This window comes from Centrocercus urophasianus, unplaced genomic scaffold, assembly GCF_019232065.1.
Source record: "Centrocercus urophasianus isolate 14NV4802_14NV808 unplaced genomic scaffold, USGS_Curo_1.0 seq_17, whole genome shotgun sequence".
NCBI classification, from domain to species: domain Eukaryota; kingdom Metazoa; phylum Chordata; class Aves; order Galliformes; family Phasianidae; genus Centrocercus; species Centrocercus urophasianus.
The window spans coordinates 26,319,529-26,341,714 of NW_024884722.1; the positions used below are offsets into that span (position 1 = coordinate 26,319,529).

At 40.8% G+C, this 22,186-nt stretch overlaps 1 protein-coding gene across 11 annotated transcripts in view; it reads left to right on the forward strand.

Annotated features, from left to right (window-relative positions):
• Nucleotides 1-22,186, forward strand: part of RTKN2 (rhotekin 2) — a 190,883-nt gene that overhangs the window by 9,979 nt on the left and 158,718 nt on the right. For 6 of the 11 annotated variants that reach the window (XR_006168747.1, XM_042818525.1, XM_042818516.1 and 3 more), the window contains 3 exons: nt 5,390-5,440; nt 5,570-5,676; nt 10,609-10,720. The exons of 3 other annotated variants lie outside the window; for them this stretch is intronic. The gene's annotated coding sequence lies outside the window, so the exon portion shown is untranslated. The remainder of the gene's footprint in view (nt 1-5,389; nt 5,441-5,569; nt 5,677-10,608; nt 10,721-22,186) is intronic. 2 more of the 11 variants (XM_042818518.1, XM_042818521.1) reach the window with 2 other exon arrangements.

The window sequence follows — 22,186 nt, forward strand, 5'->3', positions numbered from 1 at the left end:
ACTGTTAGCACAGATCTTCTGGTTTGACTGAGCTGTGTTTGACTGTGACAGAGAGAGCAAAGGTGATGATCAGTCCTGGAATCCAAGAGGCCAATCTATAACGTAACTGAAGGCAGAAACAGTTCATTAACTGCTTTATAATGACAGTTTTTTATTTCCTGTACAAAAACAGTTGATTAATCATCATTTACTTCAATTAGGTCATCACAATCTTCCTGTGTGAATCTATTTCACTTCAGTGGTGACATATGATTACAGTGAAAAAAAGGGCTTGATAACAAGAATTTGGTTGTTTTAGTATAAAGATATTGTAATGTAACCAAAAAGATAAAATGGGCTGAATCTGTGTGCAGAATTTGAAAGCTTCATGAGAAGCACAAGTTGAAAATGGCTGTTCTTCTGTTCTGCTGTATGCTGTGCATTTCTTGCAGTATTGCACCTTTGGAACAAGGGCAGTCTAGATGCAAGAGTTTAAAAGACAATTGTGGTCAATCACGTTTTAGTAGCTTAGCACTCTGTCCCTCCTCAGCTGAGCTTCAGGAACCAACTGGAGGAACTCTGCTCTCATGTCCTGTGGTGAAATGATACCTATTAGCCTAAGCCACCGTCGTGTTCTCAAATTCTTCAACTGTTAACCTTACCCCAAGTTATCAGCTATCCTTAAGCATAGAAACGTGTTCATCCTATTCAAGCTCGTGTGAGCAGAGAACATATTTCCTAAGGCCAATATTTAAAAATGCTTTCACCTTTCAAAGAACCTGCAGAATTTGATGAAGTAAATTTTCTTTACACTTTTTTTTCCCCTTTCTTTTTTTTTTTTTTTTCTGTCTGTAAAACTGACGTTGGTTCTGCAGGTGATCTGGAGAGACACCAAATTTTGTTGGGACGTAAATGTAAGTCCAGAGTCAGTGGAGCATTTGTGAAAATACTTTCTGGAAAAAGTTGTACTGGCTGAAAAGGAGAAGCTTGCATTCAGCTGACATCACTGGAAGATGCACATACAAAGTGAAAGTACTTTGTGGCCTTTAGGCTTCTGTTCCTGTGGTACATGAGGTTTTATACTACACAGAAGATTGAACCCTTCACTTTTCTTGGTAATAGAGATTAAGTGAGTATCTCTGATCGATTCCTGTCTGCTCTCTCTGGAGTATCCCTCCATGACTTAAGAGAAGTGCTGTGCCAAGAAGACTATTTGGATTGAAACACTGTAATACAGGAGTGATTAACTGATGTAATTTTTAAAGAGATGACTCCAGTAATTCCTGCTTTTCTAGATCATAGAAATAACTTGAAGGAATATGTTCACCAAAGTGAAATTCTCTCTACCAGCGTTTGGTAATAGGTTTCTTACGCTTGTTTACTTCAAACACGATGTCTTTTTCTCTAAGCCAAACTGGAAATCAGATTTTCTTCTTATTTAAGTGTATCGGAAGTAACTGCTAATGTTGGTAGGGTTACAGTGATCTTAAGTGAATGTCACCAGTGGAAAATCAGGCCCAATGTTTTTTGTGTGTTTGGCCAGAGGAAGGAACATTTCCATTTTCCATTGCTGATTGAGTTCCCCTAAAATCTTATCTTGTATACAGGAACACTGAAGCTGTTTCAAGAATATATTCAACCTAGTTCCCTACCACACAGGAAAATCATGCCATCAAGTTCCCCATTTGAGTGTGTTAGGAGAAGCATATTTCCTGTCTCCTCCCTTTGGCTGCTTTGTCCTAGATTTGGAGTCTCTGGGATTCAAGCTGTCTGCCACTGTGTGTGAGGCCACGGGCATCTCTGTGCTGGAGAGAGCTGCTTCTCCTTGAATTCTGATCTTTGGGTGCTACTTTGAGGGCTGAGTTAGAAGGCTGGTGAATGACTTGCTTAGTCGTCTGGGTGAAACCAATAACGTGGATGGGCTGTATGAGGAGTTCTTCTTCATCCTGCCTAGACTAATCATGACTAGATATATCAGAAATCCCGCAGGTATTCAGTTCTGGGTCCTGTCTGCACGTATCCACAGCACTGGACTCCAGGAAGCTGGATTTGGCTGACTGGAGGATATGGGTTGCATTAAAAGGCTGTTCCTTCTGGCATATTAGGAGCAACTGCAGAATAAATACAACTTGCTTTCACGTTGTATTGCACAGGGTTTGTTCTCCTTTTGGTGCCTTTGGACTTGATGATCCTTATGAGTCCATTCCGTCTCAGGATATTCTGTGATTTCTTTGCAGATGACTTCTCTAATGCTGCTTTGTTTTGATCCCAAAGCCTTGATTTCTCAGTAGTCTCTGCTGTCTGTGTAGCAGTGGGTTCACCAACTTTCCTACTGGAAATTCAAGGAGTTTGGGAGAAATGAGTGATTCCCAAAACTGACAGCTCACTTCTCTGGCAGTTCCATGGGTTTGATCTGGCCCTGGTCTCACGGACAGCTTGGCAGAAGGTTAGGGAGGAAAGCAGCTCTGCTTTTATTGTGTTTCATGTGCCGTAGGCTGCTGATGTTAGGTGCTGAAAGGAAAAGTGTTATGAGAAGAAGGTTGTGGGTGAGGGAGAATCATTGCTATCAAGTGAACTACGGGGTAGGACGCTGACATCTTGGCACACAGGACAGGCTGAAGAGAAGGAATGACTGACAGAAATAAAATCCTCTTAGTCCAGGCAATGTCAACCTGTCATTGTGAGTTCAGTAGTTAAAGAACTGCAAGCCTACTGCTGCCTGCTTTGCAAAGGGCAGATCATGAATTACAAGGCATAGCAGAGTACTTAGGGCTTTGAGGTGCTGACAAGCTGATACCACCCAGAATAACTGCATGGTCGTGGCCCACATGAGATAGAGTTTTAAAAGCTGAAAAAAACAGTTAGCAGGCATGTCACCCTTGAAGACAGCATACAGCGTACATACTTAAAGCTAATACTGCCTTGCTTTCTGCCTCCACAGCAGCTGCATACATGTGTGAAGCCCAGGCACACCTGGTAATGGGGTAACTATGCTGTGTATAGCAAAGGACTGGAGAGTGATGCTACCAAGGCATATAGAACCCTCACAAGAGCTCATTTTGGGATGTGGAGGCAATATTGTGTGTCTGAGGAAGTGCAGGACTAAGGTAAGAGAATGCAGGAGCACAGTGATGAGGGCCAGTGAGGAGCCAGAAAGGATTTTACTGTATGTGGCTTGAGGAATGGGGCAAAGAGTGATAGATCAGCTTGGGAAGGTAGTGGAGTATCTAGTTGAGGTGGAGTAATTTTGAAGTGTATCCAGAGTTTGTGGTTGATCTTTGACCGTATTGGAAATGTTCTGGTATTCTTCAGCAGTACTTATAAGCATCTGGCAGTCTTGGTGTCAGACAATTGAATCAGTACCTAGAGCACTGACATTATGCCCCTCTTGTTGGCCATACACACCTGCAGATTTAATATTTTTCCTCTGGAGAATATGGCACTTTCCCGTCCTGTGGAAAAATGCCTCTCTTCTGCCATTCTCATGGAGATGTGTGGGGATGATATCACTTCCTAGCAAAGCACTGGTGAATCACTTTGTTGGTGTTCATGAATCACTTCTTTGCTACCATTTTCTGCACTGGTCTTAATATAATTTCCAAAAGCAAAAATCATCATTTCAGAGTCCTCTTACTTTTTGTTAAAGAGACAGTACTGAACTTATCTCACTGCCTGACTTACCAAACCAAGTTCCCACTGTGCTGCAGCTGAAGTTATTGCCACCCATCCAGTTCATTTCCTCCACCGCAGAGGCAGGCTTGCTCACCACAGAGTGAAGAGAGGGAACATATGTTTGTCTCAGAGGCTCAGGTGGCAAGTCTGATAATTTGGATTAAAGCTGTCCATTTCAATTGCTGGACATTTCACTGGACTGCTTGAATCCAAGGTACTCTTGCTCACTTTTATTGTTCTGCTATGGATCTGATCACCTCTGCACAGAAGCAGAAGCGCTCTGAATTGCCATGGGTTGGTGTGCAAATGTTCTTCTGCTAGACGCTTAGTCAAAAGCCTCCTATATTTTTTTAGCTACTAGGAAGTGTAACTGGTTGCTCAGATTCTCCATGAACTTTATGGTATAAAGTAGGCAGGAAGCTGGAGTAAGCAGCCTTGGTTTAAGGGATAATCAGGCTACAGGCTGTGTAGTTTCTAGTTGTGTTGAGGTAACATCAAGAGTCTTTGACATCCATCTTATGCATTGGCACAGGGCTTTTTTTTTCTGGGGGAAAAGGAGTGTGAATGGTGTGAACATGATTTCGCAAGGGTAAAGGCACTTGTGGTTTATTTTTGGCAAAGCCTGAGGCTGCTTAAGTAGTTGTTATGACACCATATAATCTTTTGGCAACCACAAGTTCAGGGAGCTGCACAGGCAGCTTGGAGGTGCCTTTGCCCATTACCTTGAGAATGAGGCAAGCATGTCTCAGTCACAAAGATCCAACCTGTTTCTCTGATCCAGCACAGCATTTGCCCTGGCAACTCTACTGCTGTCTTTGGAGGCTATTTCCTATTGTTTTGTCTTGACCGCTGTGCTTCACCATTTCTCTGTAATACACTACACACTGTAAGCAGGTATATGTAACACTTCCCAGAACAAATTTAAAGTGAGAACTCTTCCTTGGAGGTCAACATGCCATGTGGGACATGGCCCATGTGTGGGCAGCATCTGACAGATTCCTGCCACTGTCACCCAACTGGCTTGTCAGAAATGACAGCACCTGCCTGTGGATTACACTAACACAGCATTACCAGCCAAAATGGGAAGCATTAGCAGTGTTGTTTGCTTTGTGTGTTCATATTCCTGATCCTTCCTTGCTATGATGAATGCATTATAAATGTCTGCATGGATGTGTTAGGATGATGGTATTGGATACTCTTCACTTCTGATCAGCCTACATGTAATTATTGTAACATAAAAGCAGCTTAGAATACTGCTTGAGAGTTTTTCAGTTATCCATGATTCTATATGTATGTAGACAGATAAGGAGGTAACCTGTCTGAAAGATTTCTCATTACAGAGTTAGTGCCAAGGATCAGATCATTCTCGGGAACTCTGGGGTCTGTTTTCATATTTGCAACATGTCTATGTGCTGGAGAATTTTCAATTTTCTTTATCATTTGTGATGGATGAAATCACTTGAAATCTTTTTTTTTTTTTTTTCCTCCAAAAGGTTCTCTGGCTTTTTCTGCCCATCTTGCAGCTCTTAGCGTGCTTCGTGTGTGTTATTTGCGCTCGATAGCAGAATGCTATTTTGTGCCCAATAGGGATTGGCAAAATAGCCGTTCATTTACCCTCTCTCTAAGTTTGCCTTCAGTCCAAGCTGCTTAATTTTCCACATGGTCTGGTGTCAGCCTCCCATTGTAAATTATCTGCCCTCATGACCCACAACCTGATTTTTCTTACTCTTCTCAACAGAGCTACTGATGACTGAGTTTAAGAAGTCAAGCTAGTGCTGAGAGAATACCTGTGAGTATTTTGGTAGTGGTGTGATCTGTACTTGGCGTGTTTTGTAAGGCTGTTTGACTTCTTTCTGCTTTCAAATACATGACCTTGGGAATTGGTTGGTTTGAATTTAACTTTTTTTCTCATCTGCAGTCCCTGGAGAATTCTAATCGCAGTGCTGGCTTGTGGCTGTGCTGAACTAAGAAACAGCCGAGCTGAAATTTCCAGACTAAAAGATATGACTGCTTCTAGTAACCTTGGTACCTGTCTTTTGCTTTTTTTCAAATAATATCCAGTGATGTCCATGTCTTACTGCATTGTACGTGTTTAGTGTTTTTGAAAAATAGGCTCTTTCTTGAGTACCTATTAGAATTTATGAAAATAATGGGTCCTCTTCCATTCTAAGTGCACGTTTTTCTTCTTCCATATGTTTACATGTTTTTCTTCTTCTATATGTTTAGTATTGTAAATCAATCATTTCTTTCCATCAGTATGGGAAAACTTGAATAATGTACCATGTAATAGAAAAGGGAAGGAAACACTCAACAACCATGTACTCTGCCTGAAGGAGCTTTCAAAGTATGGCAAAATTAGCAAATATGAATTGTAGATCAAGAAATAAGGAGAAAAGGGAGCAAAGATACGGAAGCTAAATTAAGATGAGCTTGTTCAAAGAGGCAGGAAGAAGGATTTGGAGCAGCAGAGGATGAAGGATGCTTTGTAATAAAGACTCCATAATAAGGGTCAGTATTGCTGTCTGAACCTTCCCTGGTGCAACTTGAAGCCATTCCCTCTCATCCTATTGCTGTTACCTGGGAGAAGGGGCTGACCCCCACCTCACCACAGCCTCCTTTCAGGTAGTTGTAGAGAGCTACAAGGTCACCCTGAGCCTCCTCTTGGTTGGATTGAACAGTCCCAGTTCCTTCAGCCACTCCTCCAGACCCCTCACAGCTTTGTTACATTTCTTTAGTCACACTCCATGTCCTTGATGTCTTTCTTGCAATGAGGGACCCAAAACTGAACACGGTACTCGAGGTGTGGCCTCACCAGAGCTGAGTACAGAGGGACAATCATTTCCCTGCTCCTGCTGGCTGCACTATTTCTGATACAAGCCAGGATGCCATTGGCCTTCTTGGTCACCTGCTCACACCGCTGGCTCATGTTCAGCTGAGCACTGACCAATACTGCCGGGTCCATTTCCTCTACACAGTCTTCCAGCCCCAAACCTGTAGCACTGCCTGGGTTGCTGTGGCCAAAATGCAGGACCAAACAGATGTATTATCTTCCAAACCTGTCAGGAATGGCCATGCAAAGTGAATTTTGGTGGCTTTTGGGAAAGCAGTGCTGCATGTGCCATAGATATGACCAGTTAGCATTTTTCTCCAGCCAGGTGCTGGGACAGTATCTGCAGCTCTCTGTTTGATAAAATCTGGGGCATCTGAAGGGCAGACAGGTTATGCTGGTGCTTGTGTATCTGCTGGAGAAGGTGGAGGTGTGCCTCTGCTACATGGGGAAATACTGATGCATGCTGAAACTTCTATTACAAAGAACGCTGAATTGCCTTTAAAAGGTTATTCACAAAAGAGGAAAAACTAACAATGAACTGAGCAATTAGCTTGTCTTTTACTTTTCTAGGTACTCTTAACAGCTACACATTCCTCTACAATTTAAAATTAGTCTTGAAGACGTTGAAACATTAATTTGATATCTTTACACTCTTCCTGGCTGATTTAAGTTATCCTCCTGGTTTTTCTTCAAGTTAGTTGCCCTTTATTACTGTTACTGGTCAAATTAAGTTGTTATCTGTCAGAGATCGCAAACTGTCCACAGATCTGATCATATTTACGTATGTGTTTTCATTAATTGAAAGATGAAGATACATTGAAAAGTAAATGAACTTCGATAGCAGTTTGAGTGAGAAATCAAACCCAGGTTTTCAGCACATCAGTTTTCGATTAGATTTTAGTGATATACATCAGTCTATGGGTCATGTCTGCAGTTCTGCATGTATGTGTTTGTTCTTGTTCCGTATATGCCTTTTCCTTTCTCTTTCTGGTCATCATTTCAAAAACATCAGCAGAACCATGGCTGAGCATTTCTTCTGCGCTTCGGGATGCGCAAGAATAACATCTGCAGAAAGAGGCCTCAAGTTCCTCTTGGATGCATCCGGATCATTTTGTTAGGGAATCACTGAGCCTGTGATCAGTCTGAGTGCAGCTGATGATGAACAGGGCTGAGATGTGGTACTGAGCTGCTGATCTGATCAAATAGGTGTAGTTCAGATGACTTGAAAAATTAGATGATTGAAGCATCACTCATTAAGCCACAGCTTCACCATGAGGACTTTAGGGCAGCCACGGCTGTACGGAGTACCTTCACCAGCAATCTTTCAGCCTCTGACAAAACTAGGATCCTGAAGGTAATTGTGGGTGGTCTTCCTTGGTCTGATTTCTAGAAATTCGGTACATCACTTTCTAGTTATGCAGCTGATACTCGTGTTTGTATGAATGACTATTTAAAGAAGGAAAGATCAGATGTTTGTTGTTTCATTTCAACATAAATCAAACTTTGTATTCGCATAGCAATTCTAGTTTTGCCCCAGGAATAGCTTTAGTATTGCTAAGTGTCTGGAGAGTATTGACTACAGAGACATGGTTATAAGCAGGCTATAATAGTTTCTACTGCTGTTAACAGTTCGTAGAAGAAAGGCAGCATTATTCATCAGTGTTTAAAATGTGCATGACTTGCATTGCACAGAAGTCAGATTGGGAGAATGTCAGATTTTTTTTCTGAGATTCTGCCAGGAAAGTCTTCAATAACTGGAGAAATTCTTTTCACTGGTGAAATCAACATGCAGCACATTGTGTTATTATAATTGCTTATAGCTCACCATGAAAGTTGTCTTTGTATGTGTGGATGTACGGCTTGTACTGTTTTGTTTTTATTTATTCTGCATTCTCTATTATAATGTTCTTTCCTTTTTTCCAGACCAGAAAGATTGTTATTGAGCTTTCCACAAAGCTGAAATAATGCTGTGTGTTAAAAAAATGTTAACAATTTGAAGAAGTTATAAAAATTTATAAGTTGACTGAATACTTTGGAAATTTCTGCATATTTTAATATAAATAGGTAATGCAAATGTTTGTTCTTTGCATTTAAAGGTGGGTCTCTGTTTTCTAAAGGTCTTGTATATAAATTTGATTCTTACAATTACATTAGGACAAAACCAGTATTTTTTCAAATTGCATAATAGGAAAAATGTATCTGCAAAAGACACAGAACATACGTGGTTATCTCTGAATGTCACACAGTCATGAAATTTAACATAAAATAATATCAGTTGTTTAAATGACTTAATTAAGCGAAGTTAGGGGACTGCCTGCTGCAGTCAGCTGAGGTCCTTCCATTCAGTTTCTTAGATCCTGGGCTGGCACACAAAGGGAAAAACCATGCTGCATGTGGCTGAAGACTGGAGGAGGTGGAATTTGTATAGATATCCTGACGTTCCACGTTGCGCTGGTATAACTTGCATAAAAATTCATGTTCAGAAAATCGAAGAAATTGTGGAAGATGGAGGAGTTATTTCAGATGGATTTGGTGTAGTGATGAGTTCAAGCTTTATTCAAAACTGTAAAATAGAACAGGAAGATGCAAAAGAGAGAGAGGAGGAGTAGAAAGTGGTGAAAGGGAAGAGGTGAGTTTCAGATTACAGTGAGGTGAGCAAGGACCTAAATAATAACAATTTTAACAAAGATTAGTCCAAAATGTTAACAGTTGTGGTTCACTGGAGATGCTATCTGAGAGGAAAGATATCAGACTGCTTGTTGGTTTGGTTTTTTTTGCTTGGTTGGTTATTTTGTTTTTCACTTTCTTGGTTTGGTTTTTTTTTTGGTGGGTGGATGGTGAGGAGCAGTGTGAGTTTTGGGTGGTGTGCAAAGTAGAAGGGGTTTCTTCATTTTCCCTGAAGAAGAATGAATGTTTGATACTCTAATGCAGCTTCTCCTGAAATACCACAGCCGTTAGGAGTAGACGTAGGGAGCAGTAGTTTCAGTGGGGTGCCCTGGACTGCATGCTGTGTGCAGCTGGTGTGCTGCCCCTCCGCTGCTGGGAAACTCGGGGGCTGCTCTTTGAATGCAACTGCAGCACTGTATGTGGAGAGGTTGAGGGGCTGTCATAAAAAGAACACTCCTGCTCCAACTAACATAGAGGCACCCTGTGAAACCTGAGGACAGCAGTGGTGGCAGGGCAGGAAACGCTCAGAATCCACTAGTCTCTGTGTTACAGATGCTGGCAGAACATACAGCCCTAAAGAATACAGCAGGTGAAGAGAGAAGGGAGATGATCAGCTAGATGGATGCGTTTGAAAAAAGTAAAAAGATGCTGGGCCCTTAACATACATCTTAGAAGAGGAGTTGTGGGGCGGTTCTGTCCAATGAAACAGTGCTGTCCAGTGAGTAAGCTCACATGAGAAGGGACATAGGTAAGGTAAGCTCTGCAGTGTCTGCCTTCTCCTCAGGGTAAAGAAGTCCCCAGGGAAGTTGACACCTGTGTTGAGGCTACTGCAGTCCGGTATTTGAGGATGGATTCTGTCCTGACATTTTTGAAGGAGCTAGCGGTGCTGTGTAACATCAGCACCAATAAAAAGTGTGCAAAACTAATACAGAAGAGTCTCAGGTTTGGGATATGCTGTTTTTATAGGTCTTTCTCTCAAGACATCCCAATACATTCGTCGTGACTTGAAAAGCTTCCTTGGTCATTGTGACCAGTGCCATGAAATAACATTGCTGCTAGATGGTGATTTGCTGTGCTTGTAATTTTGAAAGACTGATTTCCAAATGGTATCATCGTGGTAAACGAATCCTTCTAAGCTTATACTCATGAAATTGAATTCAGTTCAGGAATCTGTTGATTCTTCAGTCTCTTGTGAGTAGTTTCCACTGTAATATTCTCTGGGATCATTCATTTTGAGTGCTAAAAATGACTGATTGGTAACGGGGAGTTATCAGAGACTCAGAGACTCATTTCCATGTTCCTTGTCAGTATGCCACTTCATACTGTGTTTATTCTCAGAGCCTGTCATATGAAAGTACAATTTTACAGAACAGAGACACAGAGAGAATTAATGATGTAAGTTTGTGTAAGGAAATATGTTGCAGAACTGATCTTGGGTTTTCTCGGCTTACGTCCTTTAGCCATTGTGCTGGTTCTCCTCCTGCTCTGCAGCAGTTACTTGCCTTTCTCACTGAGGCTCTTGGTCTTCCCATCTACCACAGTCAAGAAGACTGCCGCAGACACAGTGATCAGGTGAGCCTGAATGTGGCAGATTTTTAACAAGCGGCTGATGTACCTAAGTGTAACATGTTTATGTATGTCAGTACTTTGAAAACACTTTGTCAAGAGCTATTATCTTTGCTACAAGCAATTTAAGCATGCACAACAGTTTGGCTTTTGAACTATGAAAAAAATGATTTGCTAATAAGATCTTGGCTTATGAAAGACAATGAAATGCACGAGCACAACACAAACTTTTTACTAGATCTTGTCAGCAGTTATGAAGATAAATTTTAGCAGTGTTAGGATTTTCCAAGCCTCTTTCAAAATGACTGTGCAGCCTTGCTAAATTTGCTGGTTGTCGTATGCCTTTCTCCAAGAACAGTTGGCCTTCATTGCTTCTGAGCAATATTTCCTTGGAAGCTCTAAGAAAACAAAAGACAACCCAGGGAAATCAGAACAGATCTCTACTTAGAAACCAGCCACGTTCAATCTGTAGAGTATGTAGAATTCTATAGAATTCTTTTTTTTTTTTTTTTTCCTGGGGAAAGGCGTAAGAGGGCAATAGGTGCAGGCTGGGGAGGAAAGAAGCAGTGCCATGACCCTGCAGCATTTCTACATGTTGAGTCACAGAGTGACATTTGAACAATTCTCACTGTACCCAGTATGAAAAACTTTGATGCTGGTCATACTGCTGGCTGTTCTTGAAGAAAGGTTAGGAGAAAAAAAATCAAGGCACCAAATCCATAGGTAGCCTTTCACATGTTTCAAATGTCAAGGAGTCTTACCAGAAAAACCTCAAGCCAAGTGATTATTTAGTGCCTTCTTCTTGGCTTCAAACTTCCCATCTTTAGAGCTGGTGGTTTCCAAAACCACAGTTATTCAGTTCAGCGTGTTCTTTTAACCAAATATCAGTTTGTTTCCTGATTTTGTTTTTCTGAAATATTTTACATTCTGCAGGGCAGAAAGGCCTCCCTAGTACGTGGTGGAGCAAGGAGAGCTGTGCTCTTTTTGTGGGTTAGTTCTCTCAAAGAAGAGTTCTCCATGCTTCTGAAGACGTTGCAACTGAAGTAATTAAAAAGAATCATTGAATTTTGAGTGAAACTAAGACAGAATCCTTATGTGCTTTTGGTTGATGCTATGTGTTCATGTGTAATTCCCTTTGAAGTTTAATGAGAGAGCTGGAGAGAGCTGGGTTTTTTGTTTTGTAAGAAATATGCTCTGCTTGAAATGTTGTGGGGTTTAATCAGTGTCTTATTACATAGGAAGCTCATACATATTTGTTTAATTGCTAGATAAGTGGATTGGTACTGACGATGATTTTAGAGGATAATAGGTTGTTAAATTAATGTGAAGAGCCTTGTTCTTTTGCTTTGTTGGATGTTTTTTGATGGCTGAGTTTCCTGGGGTGCCCTTTTTAGGGCCTATGCTGGTGGTTATCCCTGTTATTGTGTAGGTATTAGGTTCAGTAAGGATCTAGAGTAGCTTGCTCTGTGATTTTAAATATCGAGAGAGAGATGCCAGGCAGAAAATCCATAGCCTTGGAAAAAGCTACACACTAATGAAATTGCACACTGAAAATTTCAGAAGTTAATACATTTATCTAGATACATTATCCCAAGTGGTACATCATACAGGTAAATAAAATACTTCTATAATAGATCTGAGACCTGTGGAAACTCAGCATTATACCATTGGTCCCTGCATCCTTTTGCTGTTCAGTGGACAGGAAGATAAGTGTGTGCAGGTTTATTTCAGAGGCTCCTCTGCACTTTGACTCCTGTTGTCCACTTTGTGTTTTCACTTTGCTCTCCCTTATCTCCATAATTTTTTCCCTGTGCTCCAGTAATGCACTGTGTACCTCTGATTCTGCGGGTTGCCTTAGGCTATGGTCTGATGTAAGCTAGTTGTGTGAGGGTATCCTTTTCAAGTATCTCTGCTTTTCAAATGGTACAGGTCATTCAAAATTGCAGAACATAGATGTGTGAGTATGCTAACAACGTTGCTGTCAATTAACAGATGTTCTGATCACAAGGTGACTGAGAACTGCAAAGTGTCTGAACTAAGGCTGTCTTTTCAGTGGAACTTCAGCCTTGTTTTGTAGATGTGCTGAGACAAGGTTTCGTTACATAATCATGTAGGATTTCTTTTAACCTTCCAGTACTGTTTGTGAGTGGAGAGATGGATAGGGAGCTGGTGCAGCCATTGCTGCTTGAATTGTGATTTGATGTGTGGCTTTGTATCCAGTTGCACATGGCACTGCACACTGTGTCAACCTGGCCTTGGATTAAATTAAGCTTAGTCATAGTGCACATATTGCGTGTGGTGCCTGTAGGGAAGCAGGTAAACATCCTTGCTGCTTGGTTTTGAAATCATTGCTGATAGATTGCATTGCTGAAGTCAGTGATACAAGATCAAATTAACATCCATAATTACCTGTGAAACCTCAGAATTTCACGTTTCAGAATGTGAAATGCAGCTAGTTAGCTTTCCACACTTTGTTTTCCAATATGTCTGGTCCAGTTTGAATGCCTTGTCCCGGAGTGGGGAGCAAGTGCTGTACCACATGTGGATGAAGTTAATCAGTTTGCAAGTATAAATTTCCCATAAATTCCCATAAATTTCCCATAAAATCCTTTGAGTCCTCATAATATTCGCAAGATGCTGTAAAATGTTTTGTTGCAAAGTGAGTATCTGTTTGTTCTCAGTAAGAAACATGGAAGTTTTTTTGTTCATGCTTTGTTATTTGCAAGTTATATGATATCATATGCTTTGTTCTTCTGAAAAAAAAAAAAAACAAACCAGAAACAAAAAGAAACTGTTCAGCAACAAGATATTGTTCTTACAACTTTGACAGTTTGCATGGAAACTACTTGCTTCCTGTAGACAGCTCCTGAGAGACTTGCCGTTATGTTAGGCAAAATGAATGATTTAATTATTTTCATGAAACTTGAACCTTCAGCATATTCCTCCTCCCTCTGAATGTCAGGCCTTATGTAGTCTTGATTTTCTTCCTGTGCAGGTTGCGATGAAAAAGAAATTATTTCAGTTAAGTGAATAATTCACACACAGTAATTTGTTTAAACTTTCTTGTTTGCATCACGTTGATGATACAATTGCTGGGATTTATATACCTTTGATAATTTCTGTAACTTTTTTTTTTAACTCTGTGTATCAATGCTTAACAGCGTTTTGTGAGCCATTGTTAATCACACTGGTGGCTTGATGGGGTTTGGCTGTTCTTGGTGGCAGAGACTTGGTGCCAAAGCTCAAACACTTCCAAATAAATGCTCCTGAGATAATGTAAGCTTCACTTTCCTTGAAGGCTGCTCTGTGAAGCTCAGATGCTGGCTTTAAGTACTTTCACTGGTAGAATTTAGTTACATAAGTGTTTGTGAGTTGTACAACAAAAAGGGGCACACAGAATGCTTGAGGTAATGGAATGCAGGAAGCGGTCTGCAGCATAGACTTTAGCTCTCATGCTGTGTTGAGCTCTTTCTGTTCTTAGAGATGCACAATATGCAGAATGTTCATATGCATCTGAGATGAAACTTACACAAGTGCTGGAAGAGTCACTGGTGTGCAGTCCGCATCTCTCAGATCCCTTTCCAGTCTTGCACCTGCTAGCAAGTGCTTTCTGCTCTTTAGACTGCTGTTATCGGCTGGAGCAGATAAGGACAGTGCAGGGCACTGTAGTGTATGTGATAGCTGTTCACTGTGACTAGTTCCTTCTGCTCACACCAAAAGATGGCTTATACATTTTTGCTTCCTTCATCAATCTTGTGGCTCAGACTAGTAAGCATTGATTGAATTTCTTCTTCATGCTTTGCAAAGTCAGAGATGGCATTGAAGAGGAAGTGTCCCATACTGTTCTTGAGAAATCTGGTGTTTGTATTAGGTGACAGAGCATGTTACTAAGTAGACTTCTTGAAAAGGATCCATGAGGACGTAGTACTGTCACTGTGTGTTAGAGTGCTACAGCCACAGGCAGGGACTCAGTTGATACTGGTGACTACCTGGTACAGTGAGTACCTGAGCCAGCACGTCAGAACAGTACAGACAGCTGCTAAAGCAGTACGGGCTCCTAGAGGCAGTAAAGATTAGCCAAGGCGTAAATGCTTTGCTGTATTATGCCCTCACTGCAAGTCCTGGGGAAATGGCACAGGCTTGATGAAGAAGTTGTGGCCCTACTAAATGCATCCTCTTCATCCTTCTGAAGGCCTCAGGCATCCCATCCAGCAGCATGTAGAAATATCTTTCAGCCAATACAGTGTGAGCAATCTTGCACACCTTCGTGGCATTTGCCTGCATAGCTTTAACCTTGTGTTTCTGAAGGAGGCTTCAAATGGCATCTGGTAGCCCAAGGATTCAGTGCCTTCCCATCTTTTGGAAACAGATGTGGTGTGAATGGGCAGGACATGGTTAGGTTTGTTCAGGGGCAAATAACTGATAGGAGACACCTTTGTACCAGAACTATTTTACCATCCCTTGTGAAAGTCAGGGCAAAGTAGGTAAGGAGGATGTGGACCTCTAGATATAAAATGGGGAAGGGAAGAGCCAGGCACCGAGGCATGGAAGTCTGGATTGAAGCTGGGATAGGGCACAGGGTTTGCAGATAGAGTCTTGGAGGGATGCTGAGAGAGATGGTGGAAGTGGGATTTGGGAGAGAAGGAAGGAGGGTACCATGTACTTGCAGGACTATGGTGTATGTTATCTGGTACTCACTTGCACCTGCATTTGAGAGATTCCTGTGTGGGTCTGGAATTTTGGAAATATCTGTTTATTCTGTCTGCCTCCATGATTAGAAGGCCAATTTAAGGCTTTTATCTACTTGGGGAAATCCCTGCAAAGTAGGCTAGGTTTTGAATTTACAGCCTACTTAGAGACCCAACAGTATACACAGTGTAAATTCACACTTCAGCTTACTTCACAGGAACTCCCCCGCAGAAACAAACCCTCAGAGTCACCTCTGTACCTCAGTCTGATGCTAAAAGTGAGCGGAATCTTCTCAAAATGTGGGCCTCCAATTCCATTTTTATAGTTGGGTTTTTCTGTCTTTTTTTTTTTTTTTTCTTTTTTTTTCAGCTGCTGTAAATCTCTGTAGTTTGCTGAGGTTGGAGAAGCTGGGCCACTTCACATTGCCTAGAAGCTGACCCTTTGCCTCAACTAACCTTTTATTATCAATTGGCTGGAGGATATTTTCCTTTTACTGGCTTCATTATTAAGCTGTTCATTCACTCCTACCCTGCCAATGTCTTTTTTTTCTTTTCTTTTTTTCTTTTTTTTTTCTTTCCTGTGAATTTTGTGTTGTGTTTTTCCTCCCATGTAATTTCCTAATAGTGAACTAGTGACAGAGTGGGCTGCTGGTATTTTGTCTTGTGGCTGGAGAGGTCAGACTGCTTCTGATAGAGACAAACACTCCATTACAGTAAACTCACAGAAAATTTTCCTTTTCAGCCTGAAAGGAAAAGGAAACAAACACTCCTCTAATATGCTTTCAAGAAATTACTTTTGTGAGCTAGACAGTATATTGGCCTGTTTGATAATATTCTGGATGAAGAATTAAAAAAAAAAAAAAAAAAAGGTGAAGATGTATTTCTTCTCCTTTTTCTCTTTCCCTTAGGAGGTTTGGCTCAAGTCTTAGCTTAGAACAGATTATAGTCTTGCACTGAAAACACCAATTGTTTATGCTGTGCATGAGGGAAGAAACGGTCAGTGCTAAAAGAGTAAAAGAGCATAGGTATAAAAGAGCATAACCTTCAAAGTTACCTACCTGCTTCTAGTATTTAGGAAAATTTGATTGTTGGCAGGAAGAACTTAGTGATAAAGCAGATGCATAATAGAGAGAGCAAGTACCTTGCCTGCGAAGGACAGCATCAGAACAGGCATTCCCTGCTTTGCCTCTTCAAAGCACTTATCAAAACCTGCACGTAGTAAGGGTGAGACACGAAAAGCCCATGAGACACTTTCATTCCCTCCTCTTCTACTCATCATTCTCCAGTGTTTGCAAAAGCATGTATGGTTGCCCAATTTTGCTGTAGCAGAAGCCCTTGGCACTGATACCCTCTTGGCAGATTGCTGCCCTATGATGTGGTGCCCTCTGGGGAAATTCAGTCCTGCACACGGCAGTCATGCAGCTGGAAATCTCTTCGTATTCGGCCTGCTTTGTTCACTGGATGAGTTCACTACAAGTGATTTTTGTTTATTTTTTTGTTCAAATCCGTGCTTGGTGAAAACCGTTTTCACCAATGAACTGAAGTAATGATTTCTCTAGAGGTGCCATGCTGAATTAGTGCTGTGCTGTACTGTATAACCATTGGTGATTTTTTTTTCGTATTTCTTAGAGTTCAATTTCTTGGAGTATTGCAAATATATTTCAAAAAATAGAATTTCACACTTTGTAGTGTTCTAATACCCACAGCAACCACAGAGTCCTATGGGTTCACACTATCTATTATTCACCCTTCATTTGGATGATGTGTTTGTATTGACTGGAGAGAACAATGATTTATGTAAGTAACACGTATGCAAGCACCACTATCCTAGTGTTAATGCCAGTCACATGTTTAATAGATGCCTTTGTCTGTTCTTTTAAGCATCTGTCTTGTTTTTTATAAGCCGGTTGTTCTGATTGTTCAGAAAGTTCAGTGTCATTAGATATTGAAGGTTGTTAGCAGTAGTACTGGGTTTTGAGCTACATGTGGATAGTTTTCATGCTTGCTGCCAACTGCGTGAATGCTATGGCCTATTATCTGGTAAAAAAGAACTAAAACTGACTGACCATCTCTGCCAGATAAGGAAACGTTCCCTTCAGCAGACCTGAGCAAATATGGAAACACTGCCCCCATCTACTTTTTGGCAGCTTCATTTAGATTTATTAGACGACTCCAAAAGTTTAATCTAGTAGTCTGTGGTGCAGCTGTGTGTAAGCAGTGTTGCAGTGTCAACTGTGTATGGAATAATTTATAGGATTATAAATATAACATAACATAAAATGTGCTCCCTGCTTCTCAGTGGGGAGATAAGGTAACAGGGCATTGTCTCACTGTTAGCTGTGTGGAGTTAGCTGAATACCCTGTTGTTAGAAAGACATGGATAAAATTGATCTAAGTGTTGAAGGAATAGAACTGCGAGATAATGAATATTTATGTCCCAAACTTGACATGGTATCATAAATCAATAAATTCTGAAGAGATTTAATTCTTCTTTGTGCCTAACTACTTAATCTATGGCACTACTTTTAGTAAATTATTTTTGTGGTAACTTCAGTAATCTTATGCATTCCCTTTCTAGAGAAAAATGTAGTTGATTTCCACTTCAAATGCAGCCCAAACTTTCCGTTTGCTAAATTAATAAACCAATATCATGGAATTAAAGCACACACCACATTTCATTGCCTGAGCTCTGTGATTTTTTGGCTTTGGCATTTGCTGTCTATTATTAAAATCAATGTCTGCTTTAAATACAGTTTTCTTTTCCCTACCATTCTATTACTATACTTGTATAGTTTTGCATGTTAAAAAGCTAGGTTGTAGAGTAGTTAAAAGTTTAGTTAATTTAATTGTGGGAGTATATTGTCAATTGAAAAATTTCATTGGAAAGATAACTTTGTATTTGAAGCCAGTCTGTTATTTGAATGAACATCACAAGGTCAATTGCAGACCAAGAAAACAAAGTCAGTTGATGGGCGTGCAAACATAGGCCACCAAAATTACATGTACTTAATATTCTCCAAACTTTCGTGCACTAATGTTTATTATTTGTGTAATGCTTATAGGGAAGAGACTGTCCTCCTGCTGCTCTTGCTCTGTGGTGTATCTATCTGTAGCACATATAGAACTTGTTCCAGACAGCCTGGGTAATTTATAAGTCTTGGAAATAAGATCCTATAAGGAGTTGTACAGGACAAACTGCTTTAAGTATTCTCTTAAAGTGTTCCCTTTATGTTGTGTAAGAAGCCAATTTCAGTTAGTGGCTTCTACTTGAATGTGGCTGATCTTCTTTACGAGTTGTTTGGTGAGGGATATTCTCCTCAGCATGAAGTGCCTAGTGGAGCAGTCAGTGCCTGGCACTGGCACAGTGATTCGACTCAAATGGAGTGCTTCATCTTTCCAACTGTAGCTGACAGGCATTTGTTGTTCTCCCTCAGCCACAGGGTAGGTACAAGCTCAGCCAGACTGGTATCTCACTATTCTGCAGTCTCTGTGCCAAGTCTACGCTTAAGGATATTCCAATAACTCTCGTCAAAATTTCTGTTTAAAAAAAGATGTTTAGAAATTTTTTTGGAGGGGAACAATCAATGAATTAGTGATCAAAAGTGTTAAAGGAAGAGTGACGTGTGTCTCTTGCAGTCTTCACACCTATCACCTACCATAAGGTTTTTCAGAAGCTGACTGTGCCATATTTCATCTAGTTACCTGCTTTATGTGCTCAGAATGAAAATGCAGAAAATCCCATTCCCCCCAGGGAGATAAAGGGCTATGTCACACCGCACAGCTGAACGTTTCAGAGCCAGGCAAACTTGATTCAGTCCCTGAACCTGTTCCACTGGTGCTTGAACTGCCCTTATAGAGGTGGCAGAAACCCACAGTGCAAAATGGGAAAGATCACTGTAGCACAAGGTCCCTATGTGCAAATGTTGTATCTCTGCATAATGTTATGACTCTCTTGGTCATTTCTGCTTCCTGTCAATGCTGTTGTTGCCAGGAGAACCCCAGCAGTCTCTTTTGTGCTGTGTTCCTTTCAAGAACTTTGAAACCAGCAGAAGGGAGTCTGGCTGTTTTCACACTGGCTGAGCCATGTTCTTTCCTGCCCCTTCCCCATCTGTGCTGCCAAGGAAATAAATCAAAGCTGCATTGAAAGGGCAAGGTTACAGGTGTTATTCTAGACAGAAAGTTTCATGAAGCGTGCCAGATCACACAGGCGAAATTTCATTACTTGATTTCCAAGACCTTGGGTCAGTGGCTCCTTTTCTTCCCCTCTGTTTTGAAAATGTGTACAGCATGTTATTTGGCAGTGGCCTTCTCACTGAGCGTATATGATACACATTTCTATGCACAGGTAAGATGTAGCACATGTGAGTATCATGTGGAATACCTGTGCTTTTTATGGTCATTAATGTTAGTGTTGTTTGATTACTGTTTTCATCTTAGTTTTATATGGTTACTGTGTCAAGAATTTAAAGTTTTTTTTTTTTTAAATTTCATTCATCTTGGCCATTAAGAAGACACTTTAAAAAGAAGACCATCTAGATAGGATGTATCTCATCGTACCTGAACCGTATGTAGACTAGGGACCTTGTCCAAGCAAAGCGTTTAGGCTCGATCACTTTCTCTCTCTCACTATTCAGTTAAGATAGCCAGAGTGATTCATCTGGTATGTAAGGCAGTGAATCATCTAGGGATATTGTCCTTCTCTGTGATGGTGATGAGGAGAGCTCAGATGACTAGCCTTGGCTAGGTATTAACTTCAGGCTAAAAGAAATGTGTTTTTCTTGCTCAAAGCCAGGGAAGTATAAGTTCAATTTCCAATTAGCAAAGTTCGGGCGCTCTTTATGTTCATTTTCGCCTAGAGTGCTCCAAGTCTTTTAATGGCAGCTTTTGCCCACAGGGAAATTGATACACTGCAGATGCTTAAGCATGCCCAATGTTTCTCTTTCCCACATCTTCAGTGAGCATTGCTTGCATGACGAGGCACAGACAGAGATTCCCTTTTGCCAAGACTGCAAAGGCAGCTTTAGCTTTGGGCCGGATGTACTTAGACAGCTAGAATGGAAATATCAGTGTCTAGTATAAGGTGGAACTCAGATGAACTCGGATTCATCTGTCAAAAGCCTCACTCCTGGCTTTTTTTACACCAGCAGTGTATCTAGGTCAGCTACAGGCTGGGGTTTTCCTTATTGAAGCACTTTTCTTGTTGGAAATAAAAGTGTACTTGTATGAAAATGCTCTGGACTGAAAGTTTGTTCTCCTTCCTGTGGGATACACCTGTACTTTTTAGATCACTGTTGCTTTTTCACACTGGGCCAAGCAGGCCCCACATCAGAGCTAAAGGGACCATTTATGTTCCTGGCTAGCATGGTGCAAACATGGTGCTTGCTTTGTTATAAGCAAGCACTGGAGCATAGTTACTTGTTATCTTTACAGTTTATGCAAGATCTCTTTTCTCTGGAAAAAAAAAAAAAAGAAGAGGGCTCCTGTGACTCCTCTTCTACCACAGTCATGTTATTTCTAGTGCATAATGTGAAAAATAAGTCAGGGGGCTTTAAATATCATCTTCTTAAGAGAATGAATCTGAATTCAGTACAGCTGCCTATTGTAATTGAATGTGTAACAACTGCAGCGCAGACCTTATTTCAATAGTCCTGTTCCTCATCTTTTTATGCATATGTAAATATTGTCTTAGATTATCTGATTTATGTAACTCAAGCATGCACTACACTATCTGTAGTGTTGTCATTCAAATCTAAGACTAATTCTAGAGATAAGCTGAATCATTTCATAATTATGAGGAATCACGCGGAGGTATCTCAGTGCTTACAGAGGAGTGTCTTGCTGTACCATACTCCAGATTTCTCAGCACGGCCAAATCTTCTTTTAGTATGTTATAGTTTAATTAGCTCCAGATCTTATATTCTGTTTCTCTGGGGTTGTACAAAAGTAAAAAAAAAAAACAGCACCACCACCAACAAAAAAAAAAAACACATGACGTAAAATAGAAAATGTAAAGAAGTAATTGTGATCTTTGACACGTGGATTTGGTACCATCTGTTAGCATGACTTCTAAAGTCAGTATCAAATGTGTTTGTTGAGTTGGATTTTCATGCTGTTTTTCATAACATCTTGCTTCGTTGTGAAGCTGTCAGATATAGCTCCCTTGAGAAAGCCTCATTGCCAGTCTGATACAAGTGGCAGGAGAGTGGCAGAATCCTCTCCTGTTTAGAACTGCCATGCTTCCAGAAAGCAGTGACACTGTTTATTTACTCTAGCTAAGGTTCTATCCCATGAAATCTTTCAACAGCAAACTCTAATTGGGCAGTGAACCAAAATATCACCCCAGGGGAGTAATTGCCATGAAAATCCTTGTCAGTGTTTCCTCAGGTGTGTTGGGGGCCTATGGTCTTCCTAAGCCACTGAATGGAATATTTGTATTCTATTTTTTACAGTATTACTTTGCCATTAGCTTGATCTGTTTTCTCCTCTATCAAAAGCATGTTGATGTTTCTGAAATTTCATCCTCTTTTTCACTGCTTTTGTCTTTCAATAGCAAAGTGTTGGAAGGGACTTCAAGAGCTTATCTATCCAGAAGCTATTGAGCATTTCAGAGATGCCTCTCGCTTTTGGACAGCATCATCTACAATGGTGTCTGTCCTGACCAGGGCATCTGGGTACTCTGGTTCCTGTCTGTGCCCCAACCATCATCTTGTGTGAAAAAAAAAAAAATAAGGTCTGGTCAATCTCTTCTGCCTATGAGTTCTTCCTGGACTTCTCTTCTGCTTGC